We start from the raw sequence: 8681 nt of genomic DNA, 5'->3' as shown, positions 1-8681 counted from the left end.
AAACCATTCCATGATTCTATACTAGAGCACAGGTGAACAGCAATCCAAGTTTAACACCAATTTGCACTGACATTCTACCCCTCATGGAAAACAGATGGATTTTGGTCTAGTGATCCCAGGTCCTACTGCTTATACAGCATTGAGTTTGGGCAGGTTGGATGGCCATATTTATACATGTAGTTTAATACTGCAGTTTTTTTAAACGAAACTTCCAATATTGGAGAATTCAGCAATTCACAGTAATGGTTCACCACTTTCCCTGATGAACACCTCCCATGTCTGACATCAGTTTCCAACATCTTTGGTACTGACACCTCCTAGACTGAGCAAGACTGACCTTGGGTACCCAGGAAGGCACTGCTGCACAGAGAACATGCTGAGATAAACCATGGTGCTCACCTTATCTGTTTTCAGGCACATTTTTGAGTTTTTCAGTATTCTCATTTGCACTTTCTAATACTCTGCACACTTGAGATTACTGCAGGGGTGTTTTGTCGGAGCAACGTCGGGAGGTGCTCCCACACAGGAACACGGCCCACTTGCAGCAGGAGTTCAAGGTAAACCTTCCCTCATACCTTTGGAGTTGTTTCATATCACTGCATCTAGTGAAGATCAGCAGAGATCATTTTATTTTTCAGCCTGTAAAATGCAGATGAAGAGCCAAAAGTACCTAACTGAGAGTCTGACTCAAAACCCAACCCACTGAGCCACCCAGGAAGGTTTTGCACCAGCCCTGACATGCTTTGCACGCAGCAGTACCCGGGCAGAAATCCCCACTGTGTTGTAGCCCACAGCTGTCAAGAACCAAACCAGAAATGGGATTTTTTTCATGCTGTCAACTACAAAATTAATCACAGAATCATAGAATCATAGAATGGTTAGGGTTGGACGGGACCTTAAAGATCATCTAGTTCCAACACCCCTGCCATGGGCAGGGACACCTTGCACTAGACCAGGTTGCTCAAAGCCACATCCAGTCTGGCCTTGAAGACATCCAGGGATGGATGAAATTAAATTCCTGGATACGCTGCTTTAAGCCCAACCCGCAATATCTACTTAAATGATCATAAATAAGCATTGTGTTACTACAGAGATAAACTCCAGAAACAAGACGGGAATGATGGTTACTTGTATTTCCTATCTGCTAGGAGAAAAGGGACATGGCAGGAGCAAAGAGAGCTTGTATATGTGCATGTATATGTGCATATACACACACACACACACACACGGAGTATACAGGGACCAACAGCAACCAAAGCACATTCACAAACAGCAAGGAGAGAGAAAAGCCACCCACCCCAGCAGCACACAAAGGACAGACATGCAACATCCAACAGGTGAAATAATCTGCTAAAAAAAAAAATCAACCAAACAAAAAGAACCCCCAAAAAACCCCAATCAGAGGGCACCTTCACGATAAGAGATGAAGAGGGAAACGTTATTATCGTGTATGCCTGGTCTGGGAGTTACAAGTCAAAATCAACGCTAATGTCAGCTCTGCCAGCTAATTGAACTGAAAAGCCAACTGAAAGCAACCTAATTCACAGCATTTTCTAGGGGGCAAAGGCTCCATTCAGAAAGCACTTTTGCAGCTGATCAGCTCTAAGCCTGTAATTAGACACACAGGGTCCAATCCTGGCTTTAATGCAAGCTCCTACTGAAGCAGGCAGAATTTTGCCTATTGGACTTTGTGAGCACTTGGAGGCTTCCCTGGGTCCAGGAATTTGGGGATTTCAGATCTATGCAGAGAAAGCATTTGTGCAATGTTTTTCTATTCCCTTCACACAGATGCGCAAGGCAAAAATTTCCATATTGGTGTCCTAAACTGAGGCATGGTTTGAACGGTTTTCACTGGGATGGGACAAATGCAGGTCCCGTCTCCTCAGACCCATCCTGCCACAGGCCAGCACAGAATTACTAAGGTTGGGAAGGACCTTTAGACCATCCAGTCCAACCATCAACCCAACACCCCCACACCCACTAGACAATGACCTCAAGCGCCACGTCTACACGTTCCTTGAACACCTCCAGGGATGGTGACTCCAACACTTCCCTGGGCAGCCCCTTCCAGTGCCTGACCACTCTGCCAGTGAAGAAGTTTTTCCTGATATCCAATCTAAACCTCCCCTGGTGCAACTTGAGGCCGTTTCCTCTTGTCAAACAGACCAGCACCTTTCAGCCAGGCATGGTTCCAAGTTTTAGCATTTCAGGGGTGGCTTTTTGAGACTTAATTTCATCAACCCATCAAAATAATTGAGTATCTGCTTCACTGCAAACCTGTCGCCAGTCTCACCAGAGCCAAACTGACCAGCCCTTTAGGTGTTATGTTGGATGAGGTTCACTGCTGTCTCCTTTGTAGGGAGCGTGATGCTCTTTGCCTGTCAACAAATCCCTTCCATGGAAGTGACAAGTGACTTATTTTGTGGAATTCTCAAAGCTGAGCTATCAAAAAACCCTCCTACCTTCTTACTTCAGCGTTAACACTTTTGCAACACACTTAACCAAGAACTATCATCAACATATAACTTCAGCTAACCTAGACCATGGCAGCCCACCAACCATGGGGGGGTCAGTGATTAGGACCACGCAACACTGTGCCTCCTCCCTGCTCTGCTTGGGTTCCAGGTCAGCAGCACACCTGAGATGGGCTTAAAATTATGCCTCAGACCCCAAAATCCAGATTAGGGATTTCAGTTGTCATATTAGAGTTGTTCAAAGAACAGGGCATCGCTCCAAAACACTGCCAGTTTAGGTTTTCTGCCAAATACTGGCATAAAGCTCAAGATTAACAGAAGCTGTTTTTTTTTTCCTTTGCATGCCTCCAGCCTCAAGACTTTTAAATTTGCATATTTTAACTACAGAGATAAAAAATTCTTAAATTTGGGGTTTTTTTATCCTCTGTAAGTATGGTAGGGAAAAAAAAGAGTCCTATTATAACCTTTAGATATACCTCAAATTGACTTTGTCGGAACTCATTTTCAGGAGGGAGGGAAAAGGGGTCTGGGCACACCTCGAGTTCAGGGTACAAAAGACAAAAAGGTGAAAATCATTGCCCTACCAGCACACCCACCAGCAGACTGGAGCTTCTTCCTCCACCACATGGTGACGGCCCTTGCTGGAGTGGGGATCAGCCAGCCCCCTCCTCCGGCTGCTGGCTGCAGATTGCTGAAAGAGGAAACTTTCTTCTCTCAGGTGTCCTCAGCAGATGAAGCGGGGGAGGCAGCCAGGAGGGGTGTCAGGGTATTTACGTGCCACAGGCAGTCAGCTGAGAGCCCCGTCAGCGTTAATGAGGGTTTTAAAAAAATATGAAGCCAGCAAGGACCTATTGGTCCTCTAAGAGGTGCTGGGGAGATGATAACAGCATGGGGGGATGAAAAAAAGGAAGAATAACTAATTGCACATTAAGCAGATGTTCTGCCACTGCAGGCTTCACCCCTAATTTAATTTCGCCCATTTAACTCACACTGACTTTCTCCTTACACTGTGGACCAGGTATATTTTATCTTTTCCTACACAGGAGGTAAAAACCTCCAGTTTCTGATTTTTAACATCAGTACAAAGAACAGTAAAATCCCCTTCTCAAGACCAGGTTTGTTTGATGGAGTCTATTCTATATAATCAAGAATATCTCAGCATTGGTGAGGCTGCATCTCGAATCCTGGGGTCAGTTTTGGGCCCTCACTACAAAAAAGGCACTGAGGGGCTGGAGCGTGTCCAGAGAAGGGAACGGAGCTGGGGAAGGGTCTGGAGCACAAGTCCTGGGAGGAGCAGCTGAGGGAGCTGGGGGTGTTCAGCCTGGAGAAGAGGAGGCTGAGGGGAGGTCTTATCACTCCCCACAATTCCCTGACAGGCGGGTGCAGAGAGGGGGTTGGTCTCTTCTCCCAAGGGACAAGTGATGGGAAAAGAGGAAATGGCCTCAAGTTGTGCCAGGGGAGGTTCAGATTGGATATTAGGGAAAACGTCTTCCCAGAAAGGCGTTGGAAGGGGCTGCCCAGGGAGGGGGGAGTCACCGTCCCAGAAGGGATTTAGGAGCCGTGTGGACGAGGTGCTCAGGGACATGGGTCAGTGCTGGGCTGGGCAGTGCTGGGGTAACGGTTGGACTGGATGGTCTTAAAGGTCTTTTCCAACCTAAACAATCCTATGGTTCTATAAGTCCTTCCCGAGTATTTTCTACTTGGGCAAAATCTTGTTAACAGAGGGGGTCCTCAACTAACCTGAATTTTCTTTCTGATTATTGACTATATTTTACGAAATGAAGAAGTTCCAGCTCGCTTATATTTGCAGATTAGTCTGTTGTGGAACATGTTGCAAAGTGGAAAATAACTTAATTCAGCTACAGAAGGTGTGGACTGATACATCATTGGGCAGTGGAGACAAGGGGTTTTGCTGGAAGGAGAATAAATGAGCCAGAGCTTACCAAATGGAAACCCAGTGGGTATGTGTGTGATTGAATGAAAGGCATGGACCTAATTAAAGAAAAAAAAAAAATTACAGGAATAATAAAGGTCTTTTCATTCCTTAGGATGAAAACATGCTCCAAGAATATGGAGCAGATCCTAGAAGCACATGGGACCAGCTCCTAGCACCAGCCTGCCCTCCTCATCCTTCTCACCCTGGCACATTGGATTGGATTCTTTTGCTTTTTTAGGCATTTTTCGTATCAGTCCCACTGAATCTGACAATGAGAGGAAAAATACTACTCAGGTGCTGCATTAATATCCCCATTGAATAATAGAATTTGTGCTTGGGAAATTGTTAAGAGTGGTTCATTTCTCATCTCTTTAATCTGGCAACAGTTACAACTCCTAGATATATATTCTTCAACAGAGAAAAATCCCAAAAAAGAAAGAAATGTGGAAAAGCATGCACACTACCCTCATTCAAACCAGAAAGCAAGATATTGGTGGGGTGAAGACGATGTTGCATCACACAAACAGCAAGGTCATTGCAATCTGGAGCTGTTGAATTCAGCAAAGAGCAGAGGAACGGTGCTGCACCACTCTCACTTCCATGGAGTCCCCACCTAAATCCAGTAGAGCTGACTGTCTTGCGGACAGTATCATAGATATTGTGCCATTAGAGCAAGATTTTCTGCATGGTTGTGAGCTAATGACCATGGGGAGCCAAGCTCTCTGCCTGCACAGCCAGGATGGGTGGCCCAACACCACACCAGTGGAGCTAAAAATGCTGCGAGAGGTTACTGACATCCCAAACTCACATACAGACAGAACTGGGATTTTTTTTTTTTTTTTTTGAGTAGCCTTTATTCAACACAAGCATCAGTTTGCTCAAGCCATAATCAGACACCTCAGATGGCCATAGAGGTGGTTGCCCTTGTGTGCTTTAGGGCTCCCTGATTAGCACAGAACAGTGAAGAACATGCCCATGGAAACATAAAGGCAGGGAAGATGTGTTGAGGGCAAGGAAAATGATGCACAGAGAGTGAGCAGGGACACTGTCGTCCCTCAGAGATACACAGGGCAAATTACGATGGCAAGAAACATCTCGTCCCTGCACTCCGTTGCTTTCCTTCCCTGGGTTTTCCTTTGCCCAGGTTGGCCCTGCCTCCTCTCGCAAAAGGTAATGGAAAGCTCACTACACCAATATTTTGAGTTAGATTTTCGCCAATGAAGCTTCCACGCTCCTCTCAGAACATTCCAGGCTATAATTTCGCAGTGAAGAAAAACAAAGAAATCTGAAATCCCACACCAACATTTTTCTGCAGGGTGATATTTTTACAAATACGATTTCTGGACTGTGGATTCCAAAGGTGTTAACTGACTCCATTGACAGTTTGAAGACTAACATTGCTTCAGTCACTGCTGGTCTGATCATCTTCAGTGTCTGTGTCTTGCTCTGTTCTCCCTTTAAGCCTTTCTCCTGAAGAAATACCAAGGAAACATGTAAAACATATCTCTGTTCTATAAATAAAGCAGCAGCATTAATATTAAAGTACTTATTAACCATCTCTCAGGATATGGCAATGAAGTAAATTAATACTCCAAAGTCTTGATTTGGATCTCACTTACATTGATGCTACAGCACTAGAACTATTGGTTTCAGCTGGGTTGTTTACATATTAATAACTGAGGATAGCCTGACCTTGCCTTGCTCTAATAAATACATTACAGCAACAACAGATCTGGAGTCACAAGGAGTTTGCCACTGGTTGCAACAGTAGCATAGTGTAAATAATACATGGATATTAGAAAAGCAATTACGTCCCAATATCAGAGCCCATATCAGGAGCACGTTCTGCTCTGCAACACCAGCTGGCTCTGTTGGGATGAATGCCCTCTCTAAATTACAGTGCTACAGATCAACCAGATATTCACTTTGTTTCTGTAGTTATGCAAAACAGGAGACTGCTCCAAGTTTAATGTCAGCCCAATTTTTTTTTAAATAGATCTCTTTAAGGACGTGGCTTCATATTTCAGAGAAAACAAAACCTAACCTGGGCCTTGGACAGGCTCAGGATGCCTTCTCCGTTTAGCTCTTGTCCCTCTGGTGTGATGCAGAGGAGGGAGAAGAAAGGCAGGATGAGGTACGCTCCCGCAAACTGCAATCATTCTGATGCCATTTTGGAGGAACAAAACCAATACCTGGCCTAGGAGGTAAATGTGGGCTGTGTGTCTGCAAACAGAACCCTGGCAAGGAGCCCACCTGTAGACTCTTCACTGGAGATGTCAAAACTTAGAAGAGATTAATGTAAGGATAAGTATTGTTGCTTTGCATTTGCAGGAGATGCAGGCTCAACTTCCCTCTGTCCCTCCATCTATAAACTGAGAATACGGATAATATACAGCTCAGTTCATTAATACTACGCAGGCTGTTGGAGTTCGATGAGAGGAGTTCTCATGTCAGTCATCAGGATTTTACCACTTGTGGTTGTTTCTCAGATGGTCAACAAGCAAGACCCTGACCTCAGCTTTGGACAAAGGCATTTGCTACTTGGCAGAGATCTCATCTGACACTGAAAAATGATGAAACTTAACACTCTGAGATGAGCCACGTTCAGTCTTCTTCTGCAAAGAGTATGACTGGGATTAAAAGAGACAATCAAGGCTAACAACCCAACCAGACCCATCCAAATCGATGTGATTTATGGTTGGATTACTGGGAGACTTTAACAAATACCTGTCCTTCATAGCGAGCCCCATCCAAAATCCATAATCATGGTATATTATGCAGCAGAAAACAATATTTTCTTTTTTATTTTTAACCAAATTAATATTGTCTAGGATAAGGGGGCAGGGCCAAACTATTTTAATGTCTTCTGGAGCATCTATTGTAAAAACATTTATTTCATTGCCCAGTGAATACATCTTGTTTGCTTTTCCTGCTGGTTATTAGTGTAAAACTAACAGTCAAAAGGCTAATAGATGAAAAAGTTGTTAAGGTATATGTTAGTTAATTCCCAGAAATTAAATCTTTTTCTCATGCAGCTACAAAGTTTGCTAATCATAAAACCGACTATTTTCAAGCAAAAGCTTAGCAATACTTACTGAAAATCTGCACTAGGCATGATGAAAAATCTTCAGCACACAAGATGGAAATGAGCTGTGCCACAGAGACCCACAGCTGATGAGAGTTCAGTCCGTTAAAGACCCTGCAGAGGACGGTCAGTGTCTGGTGAGCTGGTTGAAAACTCACACTAAAGCTTTAATAAAAAGACCTTATTAAGACGTAAATTCTTGCTACTTTTCCAACTGGATCATGAAGTCACATTCCTACGAGTCTTACCAGCCCCTTCTCTGTGACAAACAGTTTAGCTTCAGCCTGGCAAAGTGTCTGAAAATTCACTGGGATAAAAAAAAATGTTAAGACATCAGAGCAGTTATTGGGCAAGTACTTAATATTTTGGGGTCAATATTGCCTGCTGACATGATTTCTTACAGAAAGGGTTGTGTAAGCCCATGTCTGTCTGCCAACCCCTCTCTTCTGCCTTCCAGCTCCTGTGCTAAACTTCAATGAAGGCTGACAGCAGGTCACGGCTCCCCAGGACAGTCTCTTCCTAGAGAGTTTATGGAACATCCTAGGGAAACAAAGAGCTACTGTGGATAGTGCACGCATACTTGTGCTTTTGTTGTACTGGAGAACTTGCAAAGGGGAGAAATCCCAACCAAGGTGTTGGGTTTCTGGTGTCAATATGGCAGAAAATCTCATCTAACATCTTCTATTCATGTAAGCATTCGGAACATCTCTCTGCTGTGTCAGTCCTACAAGGTCTAATACAAGATAAACCCATTGCTGCATCTATTAAAATCAAAAATCTACCCACCATGATCCATAAATCAAGAAGAAGGCAAATGGCATCCTGGGATGCATTAAGATGAGCATGGCCAGCAGGTCGAGGGAAGTTCTCCTCCCCCTCTACCCTGCGCTGGGGAGGCCTCCCCTGGAGTGCTGTGTCCAGTCCTGGGCTCCTCAGCTCAACAAGGACAAGGAGCTACTGGAGAGGGGCCAGCACAGGGCCACTGAGATGATGAAGGGCCTGGAGCACCTTCAATATGAGGAAACGATGAGAGAGTTGGGTCTGTTTAGCTTGGAGAAGAGGAGGCTGAGGGGGGAATCTTATCAATGCTTATAAATATCTAAAGGGTGGATGTCAGGAAAATGGGGCCAGACTCTTCTCAGTGGTGTCCAGTGACAGGACTCGGGGCAGCGGCCCTAAACCGGAA

Source organism: Eurypyga helias, unplaced genomic scaffold, assembly GCF_000690775.1.
Source record: "Eurypyga helias isolate BGI_N326 unplaced genomic scaffold, ASM69077v1 scaffold32714, whole genome shotgun sequence".
NCBI classification, from domain to species: Eukaryota; Metazoa; Chordata; class Aves; order Eurypygiformes; family Eurypygidae; genus Eurypyga; species Eurypyga helias.
The sequence above is the reverse complement of the archived record's forward strand: the minus strand, read 5'-3'. Positions refer to the sequence as shown.